The sequence below is a fragment of the Mytilus galloprovincialis genome, chromosome 4, assembly GCF_965363235.1.
Source record: "Mytilus galloprovincialis chromosome 4, xbMytGall1.hap1.1, whole genome shotgun sequence".
In the NCBI taxonomy this organism is placed as follows: Eukaryota; Metazoa; Mollusca; class Bivalvia; order Mytilida; family Mytilidae; genus Mytilus; species Mytilus galloprovincialis.
The window spans coordinates 49,055,693-49,067,674 of record NC_134841.1 but is presented as its reverse complement, the minus strand read 5'-3'; positions in this window follow the sequence as shown (position 1 = coordinate 49,067,674).

The following is an 11,982-nucleotide window of genomic DNA, read 5'->3' as shown; positions in this document are numbered from 1 at the left end:
AGACACATCAGAAATAAAAAGTAAAAAATAAACAACTTTTTCAATATCCTGGTTTTCCATGACATTTACTGGCGGACAATGTATTTTACATTATGAAAATGAGATTGGTTATGATTGCCAAAACGACAACTTTCCACCCAATACCAAAAGTAAGGTTATTTTAGCAACACCGTAGCGTACGACCTTCAACCATGAGCAAAATTAATCAGTCCCATTCCGTAAAATAAGATATAAAGGACACAGAAGTGTCAAAAAGAAAACAACATTGCTTTATTTGTAAAACTTTTGAACTAAATATGACTAGAATGACTGACAGCACTTTGTTGTTGACATGCATATCAATTATATGGTCATTTTTAAAAATTTACTGTTTGCAAAAGTTTAAATTATTCGAAATACTATAGGATTTTCTTATTCCAGGCATATATTACCTTATCCGTATTTGGCACAACTTTTTGGAATTTGGGTCCTCAAAGCTCTTCAACTTTATGCTTTCTAACAATTTTGATCTGAGCGTCACTGATGAGTCTTATGTAGACGAAACACACGTCTGGTGTATCAAATTATAATTAAGACTGCTACATTTCATAACTAGTATGGCTTAAATCATTTTTTTGTTTTAATGAAAGCTATTTAAATTAATGTGAGCCCCAAATGTTCAAGTAATCAGCATAATTCTTACATATTCATTTTTAAACATTGTCGACAAGTAACTTATCATTCCACCAATATAAAATTGTCATAATTGCTGTAAACAAGTGTAACATTACTTTCATGTAAATATAAGAATGAGGTGTGGTACGGTTGCCAAATGAGACAACACTCCACCAGAAACCATATGTCATAAAAGTTTACATCTAAGTATTCGTAAATGTGTTAATTTTCTACTTGAAGCTTTACAGCAAAACAAATAAATAATGCATAAACCACTCTCTTGTTGGTCAAAACTTTCTTTTACACATTTCGAGCAATGCAAAGGACAGTAAAGTCATATATTTTGTTTTGACCAATAAGAAAAGTGTTGGAATATTGGTCTTCGGACCAGTAGTTGAAAAAGTTTTTGGTGCAGACTGTTAATATTATTCAGAGACTAACAAATATGCAAAACAAATAAATTTAAAAAAAATATATATGGATTTAGCTCGGAATCCAAATACAAAAATGAGTTCTGGATTTCATTTATCATTGCAGTCTAATTATTTGTATTCGGAATTTCCATCAGCGTATGCATAAGGAGCAATAATATGTTTATCCCATTTGATACGATATATTATTGCTTGTGTTTCATAACAAGATTTCCTTCATAGAGGGTTGCTGCTCACAAAATCTATTAAACCAAGAGTTCGAAGTGGTGAAGTTGAAATCATCCCTTCGTTAATTTTATGGATGCAATTACGAGTTGGTTGACCGTTACAGAATATCCGTTTCATAGATGATAGCAGCCAGATATGTTCTAATTGTAATATTAACTACTATCTCGTCTTTTTTTTACCGAATGTGACCTCCCGAATTTGACTTATTCTAAGTCAATTAGGCCGAGTTCACTTGAAACTCTACAATCGACTTCATAGTTAATAGATTTTCACGTGAACGCACAAGAGTTGATATTCGGAACAACTCTCAGGCCAAGTTCGGATGGATATCTAGAGTAGATTGAATTGACATGGTCATATATAACACCTGTTATGATTGGATAAAGCTTTTCCGCCATTAACACTCGAGGAACCCTGGTTGTGGCAGGGTTCCTAGAGATCGACTCGATATCCCGGATGTTATGACGTCAATCCAATCAAATTTGAATGTAAACATATTCAGAGTAGGGCCTTGTACTTCCGGTAATCTAGAGACCTTACTCTTCAAAATTATTTACCGTTCATATGGAACTCTAGTCAGAACTCTAGTTCCATCCGAACTTGGCCTCAAGTAACTCTAGGGTAAGGCCCTGATCAAGCATAGAAAATAAAATATTCTCATTGGTTTGACGTCATTCGAGAGTTTCTCGAGTTAAACCCTGGCTTAAAGTTTATACTTACATGAACAACAGGACGAGTGCCACGTGTGGAACAGGATCTGATCACCCTTCCGTAGCAACCCTAGTTTTTTTTAGTAAGACACGTATTATATAAATAACTTAAGGGAGCGACCATTTAACTTTAAGGGGGGTGTGGTCTAAGCTTTTTTCTTAGTCAAAAAAATGCGCGAACAAATTTATTTACTTTTTCAATGAAATCAGTCAGAATATTTTTTTCAAATGTAACACTATAAGGTTTTCAGGAAATTAGCATTCAGAAATTGTGTTGGTCATCTGCTTGTCCAGAATATTTTTAATTCATCAAATTGGGGATCAGAATATTTTTTTCGTAAAATAAACATACCTCAAATATCCGTTGGAACAAGATAAAGTATATACACACACAATGCCTTTCTGGAAGTTTCCTTGAACTATGTTACTTGTGGACAAAATGACATGATCACTATATATATAAATATAACTTATATATAAGTAGGTGTATGTTTAATTACCATAACCTTTTGATCAGCAAATAAAATACTATGGGTATACACATATTAAATATATACAACAGTAACGTAGACAATGATATCTTATAATGATATCCTAATTGATATAATCAATTATAAATACAATTGAAAATGGAAATGGGGAATATGTCAAAGAGACAACAACCCAACCAAAGAGCAGAAAATAGCCTAAGTCCACCAATGGAACACAGAGAGAAAATCCCACACCCGGAGTAGTGCTTCAACTGGCCCCTAAACAAAAATATGTACTAGTTCAGCGAAAATGAACGTCATATTAAACTCCAAAACATATCAATGAACTTACAAAAAAAACAAAACACACAAGACTTACACTTGAAAGGAAAGAGGCCCCGGACTTTGGATAGGCACACAAATGTGGAGGGGTTAAACATCATGTTTAGTGATATCTCGGTCCGTGTAACACTTATCAATTCAAACTTTTAAACAGTTTTGAAATTTTGGATTTTTGGAATTTTGATCAAAGTTTTAAAATATCAAAATTTCAAATTGTGTAAAAGTCTTGAAATTTTGAAATTTTAACCAAATTATTAAAATATTTAAAATTCTAAATATTGTTTTTAAATTTGATAGTTTAGGATTTTGATCAAACTTCTAAAATATTAAACCTTACGTGCAATGTTGATTATTTCACTTTTTTGAAAATATCAAAAATAGAAAAGGGACAAAAGACTGAGGGTACCTGTAAAAAGCGAAACGAAATAAAAGCGGAACGAAACGAAACAATATGATTGGAAACATTTTTTCAAAAGAAGAGAATTCATTTCAAAACAAGACGTACGGATCTGATATTGGCCATTTTACTTGCTGGTTTTTCTAGCACCCATATTTTAGGAGAAACAGGAGTAGCAGTAAAAACTGAACAACTCGCAGTAGGTCAAATAGTATGTTTAGGTTGAGCATGTATATATATTTTCTACTGAACTCTAAGCAATAGAATGGCTCAATACACGATCTCTTTTGATTTCAATTGATTTTATTATCTCTTGATTTCAATTGATTTCATTTTTTTTGTTTTGCTCTAAGACTTCTTACTTTCTGCAATCATGTTGGCTAAAGAATATATCATTTAATCTGTTCTTTGTAAGTTGTTGGCCCTTAATATTCAGCTTTGAGCGTTCCCTAAGAAGGTCGATCCAGTAAAGCGCTTCGGTCGTAACTTTCAACGTTATGTTTTCATTTTTATCGGTTGTATGACGATCATAATTATATTGCCTCGTATCAATGATTTTAGTTAATATTTTTTTTGGTACGGTAGGAATACTGGATGCATGGTGTCTCAATTAAGGTTGTGCTACTCTACAATGTGGGAGGTTTTTGATAGATATATATATTATCTTATTTCACTGAAATTAAGAGTACTAATCTCAAATATTAGTAGATTGGAGCCAAGATATTGTTACAAGGTATCTACATAAACTCATCATAGATGGATACCGGGATATAAATTTTGCCGGTTTTTGCGCCAGACGCGCGTTTTGTCTACAAAAGACTTATCAGTGACGCTCGATTCAAATCAATATAAAAAGGCAAATAAAGTCAAATAAAATTAAAAAGGCCAAATAAATTAAACGTTTATATAAATATCAAACTTATAGCTCTGGTTTTATAAAAGTTGAAACCATTCATATCATATATAAACGTATACAATAAACATTATTTTCAGCATTCATATGTATGTAATAGTTGCCGCTGTACTACATTAAGCGCCCATCTATCTATTTGTAGGTGTCGGCATTTTGAAAATTGAAAATTCTTTTCAAATTAAAGTTTATATCAGGATACGGTTAATAAAATTGTTAGCGCTTCGACAAAACAACAACACCCCACTTTTTGAGTTAAATGGTTGCTCCCTTATAGACAACGTTTGGACTGGTTATCATATACATACGTACATGTAGCTCCATTATGGGTCCTAGATCAACCACTGTTTTTAAATAGTAAATAAAAGGAAAGCGATTTTTTTGTATTAAGGGATATTAGTGTTCCGTATTTGCATTTTGTTATTTGAACATGTTTAAGTTATCGTACGACAATCGACTTTTAGCAAACGCAAAGAACACGGGTACATCCAGTCAGAAAAAAGTAAAATCACAAAAATACTGAACTTAGAGGAAAATCAAATCGGAAAGTCCATAATCACATGGCAAAATCAAATAAAAAAACACATCAAAAACGAATGGGCAAGAACTGTCATATTCCTGACTTGGGTACAGGCATTTTCAAATGTAGAAAAAGCAGAATGGGGCGTGTAAAGAGAAGCCACAGTGTCAGCTGCATGATGGATTTTTTCATTTTTGGCCATACACCAATGTTGCTCTCGAAAAACCAGTACAATGTAAAACGCTGAATTTTAAGCAAAGAATTCAACTACGGAACGGCGTAAACTGAAATTTGAAAGCTAAGAAAAATAAGAACCGAAAAAAGTTGAAGAGGTGTTTGGCCAAAGTGAAGTTAAAACAAAATCCATCTATAAGGGCTACTTTGTCCGAGGGAGTTGAATCCTAAGTTTCTTCGTAATTTGTACGTGAACAACCTATTTTAAATTATCGATTTTTTGTTGCCAGTGACGTATATTTCATAAATGTTCAGGAACAAATTAGCCATTAATACAACAGGGAGAACCAATGAAAGGAATGAAACCAAACATTGCATGAATATTCCTTATGAGGTGCTGACCAAGTGTTGTTACCTTGTAGCCTATCCATCATCCAAGATGGCCGTCAGCGGGGACTTAGTTTAACATAGGACCCTTTGGGAAATGCATACACATGACTTCTTTTGGAGAACCACCAAATCGAATGCAACCAAACATGGCATGCATATTCCCTATGAGGTTCTGACCAAGTGTTGTTACTTTGTAGCCGATCCAGCATCCAAGATGGCCGCTAGCGAAGGACTTAGTTAAACATAGGACCCTTTGGGAAATACATACAAATGTCTTCTTTTAGAGAACCACTGAATGGAATGAAACCAAACATAGCATGAATTAACTTATGAGGTGCTGACCAAGTGTTGTTACTTTGTAGCCGATCCATAATCCAAGATGGCCACCAGCTGGGGACTTAGTTTAACATAGGACCCTACGGGAAATGCATACAACTGATTTCTTTTAGAGAACCACTGAATAGAATGAAACCAAACATGGCATTAATATTTCTCGTGAGGTGCTTACAAAGTGTTGTTACTTTGTAGCCGATCCATCTTCCAAGATAGCCGCCAGCAGGGACTTAGTTTAACACAAGACCCTATGGGAAATGCATACCAATGACTTCTTTTAGAGAACCAATGAATGGAATGAAACCAAACATTGCATGAATATTCCTTATGAGGTGCTGACCAAGTGTTGTTACTTTGTAGCCGATCCATCATTCAAGATGACCGTCAGCAGGGGACTTAGTTAAACATTGGACCATTTAGGAAATACATACAAATGTCTTCTTTTAGAGAACCACTGAATGGAATGAAACCAAACCTAGCATGAATGTTTCTTATCTGGTGCTGACCAAGTATTGTTACTTTGTAGCCAAATTTTACTTTTTTTTATATGAATTCAAAAACCCAAGTAGAGTCAGGTGAGCGATACAGGCTCTTGAGAGCCTCTAGTTTTACTTTGTTCTGGATTTAATACTTAGGATACCACTGGTTTTAGCAATGAGAAAATTTTGCACCATATATATAGAACACAACTACTATATGAATGTGTCGGTCCTTAGTAAGAAGCCTGTAAAACAGGGCTTGTAATTTTTTGGTGTATATCTTGATTTTCCGTTTGTACATTGATGTGGCCATTAGTTTTCTTGTATATATTGTTTAACATTTGTCATTTCATGGCAATTTCTAACTGATTTATGTATAGTTTGTATCTGATTGTAAAAATGTTGTATGGTAAGCTTTATTTCTTTTTCATCATTTTGTCTAGAGCTGGTGTCTGATTACCAATCATACCTCCCTTTTTGTTTCTTTTTTATGAATAATGACAACAGTTTGATTTTAATTTTTATGTATGTACATGTAACAATATAAAACAGTATATATACATGTATAATCTCATTCCATCATTCATATTGGTCATTGTTGGTATATATTTATCTTTAAGTTTAACAATGTACGGTGAAAGAGCTATCTTCTAACAGATACTTCATATTTTAGTTATTGTGAAACCACTGATTCAAAGGAAAAGTTTCACTTATTGCCCAAAATGGCCTAAAATATAAACTTTACCATAAAACTCCAAAAGGTTCACAATTTGGTTCGTAAATGGGTCTGTTTCAAAAGTCTCAACGCTCAATAAATCAGTTCTTTTTATAAAAGTACATTTTATGATCCAAATTTGTCAAAATGTGATGATTTGGGGCAATTTTCAGACCTGAAAGCTTTCAGCCTTTAGGAATAAAGATTTGGTCGCCACCTACCATCCAAAATGTTTTTCCAAATCTGATATATATAATTCATCAATATAAAAACTTTTTGGATCTTGGATGGCAGCCAAGGTTAATTATGCCAAAAACAATTAAAGTTTTACCATAGTTATCTGTGGTATAATTTTCACAATTATTCAATGGTTTTGTTGTGTATGATTTTCGAAAAGAAAAATAAAGATGGCACGACCTGAACGAGTCTGCCTGATTTTTTTAAGTGACATATGAACAACAGAGTCAGTGTGGGGCCACTAAGCTGAACTGCCCGCTTTGCACCAGCCAATATAAATGAATGCCTAGGGTGGGAATCGAACCCACATACACCAACTCTGTTGTCCCTTTATTTTTAAATGAACAAAAAATTGTCAAGAACAAATTAAAAAAAAATTGTAAGGGTTCCGTGGAACCCAGTGTCTCGCCTACTTTTGCTGTAAGTCGCAGGCTTAACAAAAATGAGGAAAAAAAATCAATAAAAATATTCCTTTTGATACTATCTTTTGATTGTAAGAAGCTTCTGTCCAAGTTTGGTAAAAATCCAGGATAGTTTATGAATCTAATAAATGTTTTAAAATCTTTAACTGCGCAGACTGTATGTAATGTTAACTGGAAGAAAAACTAAGTCCATTTATAAGTAAAATACAGATACAAAATTTCCTTCTAGATACTAGCCTTTGATCATAAACAAGCTTCTGTCCAAGTTTGTTACAACTTTAAAATAGTAAAAGAAATTAAAGTTATTATTTTTTTTAAAATTTTACCACAGAGTGCATAAATGTGTTGTTTCCTGGCAGAGAATATAAGTCCATTTAAAAGTAAAATACGGAAAAAATGGATTTATTTTTTTACAAAATTTACTTCTTGATACTATCTAATGATCATAAACAAGCTTCTGTGCAAGTTTGGTGCAAACCCAAGATAGTTTGAGAAAGTTATTAAAATTTTAAAAACTTTAACCACAGAGTGAATGTAATGTTTCCCCGCAGAAAAAATAAGTCCATTTATAAGTAAAATACAGAAAAAAAGAACTTTATTTTTGCAAACTTTACTTCTGGATACTATCTTATGATCCTAAACAAGCTTCTGTCCAAATTTGGTAGAAATCCAGTATAGTTTAAGAAAGTTATTAAAATTTCAAAAACTTTAACCACAGAATGAATATTTGTGGACGCCGCCACCGCCGCCAATGACAACGAAGGAATGTAGGATCGCTTAGTCTCGATTTTTCGAATAAAGTCGAAGGCTCCACAAAAATGTATAAATGTGTTAAAATTTAATTATCAAATTATACATGAAACAAGAAGTAATTGTAACAGGATGCTGTTACGAAGTCTCCCAAACAAAGCTCCCATATTAATTTGACTTGTTTAATTGTCCCATTCAAGAATATATATGGTTTAGGGGTGGGGATCTTGACCGTTTACAAGTTTTCAAACAAGAGGGGGTGGGGTGACCCCCTAGGGACTTCCCTTTTATTTCAATTCATTTATTTTATTGTCCCCTACAAGAATATATATGGTTTAGGGGTGGGGATCTTGACCGTTTACAAGTTTTCAAACAAGAGGGGGTGGGGTGACCCCCTAGGGACTTCCCTTTTATTTCATTTCATTTATTTTAATGTCCCCTACAAGAATATATATGGTTTAGGGGTGGGGATCTGGACCATTTACAAGATAATAGCACATTCTCAAATTGAATGGGGTGGGGGTGACCCCCAGGGACTTCCCTTTAATTTCATTTGATTTGTTTTATTGTCCCCTACAAGAATATATATGGTTTAGGGGTGGGGATCTGGACTGTTTACAAGATAATAGCACATTCTCAAATTGAACGGGGTGGGGGCGACCCCCAGGGACTTCTCCTTTAATTCATTAAATTTGTTTTATCGTCCCATTCAAGAATATACATGGTTTAGGGGTGGGGATTTAGACCCTTTACAAGATAATAGCATATTCTCAAATTTAAGGGGGTGGGGATGACCCCCTAGAGATTCCCCCTTTATTTCACGTGATTTGTTTTATTGTCACTTGATCATTTCTGAAGACTGTGTGTGTTTATCACTTAAAGTTTTAAAGTTATATTCATTTGAAAATTTTCTAAAATAAAATCCCATAGGGTTCTATAGTAAACCCCTCCCTTCTTTTAGCCTCCCAAAATACCCCTTAATAGACCCCAATGCACAAACGAACGATTGATGGCTCACCTAGACATGTTAGTCTAACATTTTATGAAATCCTAAGTAAATCTGACAAGTGGTTTTGGAGAAACACTGCAGACAAGTTCATTTTTTAAAGTGGCGGAAAAAGAAAAAGAAAAAGAAAAAGAAGAATAATAAAAATAATAAGAACTGAGCAAAAACAATAAGTCTCCAAACTTTGTTTGGGAGACTTAAATATAGGTTGATTTTCGGTGATTCAGATGTCTACTTAGATTGTAGTCCCAAATGCTCCACTGTACAGCTACATAAATATACAGAGTAAAAGGGTTTAAAATTGATGAGGCAGATTTTTTGGGGGAGGAGGGAGCTGAAGGCACACCCTTTTCAAGGAGCTTCATGTATGGTAAATGCTTAGTCCTTTTTTTATATAGTTTTACACAAAATGTTGACTTGCTAGACCCCTCCCCCTTTAAATCTCCTGGATTCTCATCCAATTTGATATAAATCTAAACTGTTAACAAGGTTGCTTAAGTAATAACAATTATTATTTGGGAATTAAAAATAGATAGGTTCTTTTAAATGTAGCTTTTTGTTTAAATTATCTAGAATATACATGTACATGTACATGTGATTATAATCGTAGATATTTTAAATCACTGTTAAGTTGTTAACTAATGTGTTACTTGGGCTTCTGGTAAAAATTAAAACATGGAATTATTCATCCAAACTCACAGAAAGATTGTTGAGATTTATATCCACAGAATAATAAATTGACAATAAAAATTTAAACATTTCGAACATTTAACATTTTGATAAAATAAACTAATACACTAACCCTTTGCAATGTTGCAGTTCAACTTTTAATCAGGGAACTTTTAAAACATCTCTTGCAGTCATATACACTGCAGCAGAACATCCAATTTCTTTCTCTCTAACATAACTTTTCAATTTTATGCGCATCCATCGCTGTGGAAAAATCTTGTCCAACCACCAAATTTTGAGCTTGTTTTTTTTTTGTGGGAATGAGCACTGTTGAATATTTTAAGTATTGCATTTGTCTGTGGCAAATAAGAGTGAGAAATATTATTAAAAAGAGAAACATTATTAAAAAGATAATCAGATGCTCCGCAAGGCGCATCTTTATACGACCGCAGAGTTCGAACCCTGAACATTGGGGCAAGTATGGACACAACATTCAAGCTTGATACAGCTCTGAATTTGGATTGTGATTAAATAGTCGACACAACACACAGGTTTCTGACACATAATGAATGTGGTCGAAGAACTTAAAAACTTTAAATTTTAAATTGGACATTACCTATTATGGTCCAATATCCAAAATCTAAATACATGGTTAGATTCAGCATATCAAAGAACCCAAAGAATTCAATTTTTGATGAAATCAAATAAAGTTCAATTTTGGACCCTTTAGACCTCAATCTGATAATCGGGCCCAAACATCAAAAATCTAAATACATGGTTAGCATATATCAAAGAACCCCATATATGCAATTTTTGTTGAAAAATTTTGGGCCGCAATTTGGACCAACTTGAAAACTGGGCCTATAATCAAAAATCCAAATACAGGTTTAGATTCAGCATATCAAAGAACCCAGTGGATTCAATTTTTGATGAATTCAAACAAAGTTTAATTTTGGACCCTTTGGGCCCCTTATTCATAAACTGTTGGGGACCAAAACTCCCAAAATCAATCTCAACCACCTCCCTTTTATGGTCATAAACCTTTTGTTTAAATTTAATAGATTTCTTTTTACTTATACTTAAGTAATGGTGCGAAAACCAAGAAAAATGCTTATTTTGGCCCCTAATTCCTAAACTGTTAGGACCTCAACTCCCAAAATCGATCTTAACCTTCCTTTTGTGTTCATAAACCTTGTGTTTAAATTTCATTGATTTCTATTTACTTATACTAAATTTATTGTGCGAAAACCAAGAATAATGCTAAATTCTGCCCTTTTTTTGGCCCCTAATTCCTAAACTGTTGGGACCAAAACTCCCAAAATCAATCCCAACCTTTCTTTAGTGGTCATAAACCTTGTGTCGACATTTCATAGATTTCTATTTACATAAACTAAAGTTATAGTGTGAAAACCAAGAAAATGCTTATTTGGGCCCTTTTTGGCCATAATTCCCAGACTGTTGGGACCAAAACTTCCAAAATCAACCCCAACTTTCCTTTAATGGTCATAAACCTTGTGTGTAAATTTCATATATTTCTATTAACTTTTACTAAAGTTATAGTGCGAAAAACCAAGTTTTTGGACGCCGCTGACGATGCAAATGTGATACCAAAATATGACCAAAAATTTTTTTTTTTTCTTTGAACAGGTTGGGCACAAGTCAGGAAATGTGGGATACATGTACATCATGGCATGAAAATTACAAAAGGGCACGTTATAACTGCATCAGTAGAATTCGTAAATACTTATTAAAAATATTTTAGGAAATACAAAACATAGATATAAAGTGAAACCTTGTTTCTTCTAGAACTCGAAAAAACATACAAATCTTTGTTTAGGAATCAATTGACCAAGCTGCATGATCCAGGTGTAACTTAACATAACTGAATTATGTTCACTTCTATTGAAAATTTTTATTCATTGAATTTTAATTCCCAAGTGATTAACATACATGTATCTTTTTGTCATCTCATAATTGATCATCAAGGTATGAATTAGTGAACAAAGGAATTGTTTTGTTGTGAGTTATGCATCAAAGTAGACTTGAAATAAGCTTGATTTTCTAACTAAAAAAACACTTGCTATCATTAAGCATTGTTATCACAAGTAGAATGTGCACTTTTGTAGATTTCATTACATTAAATGA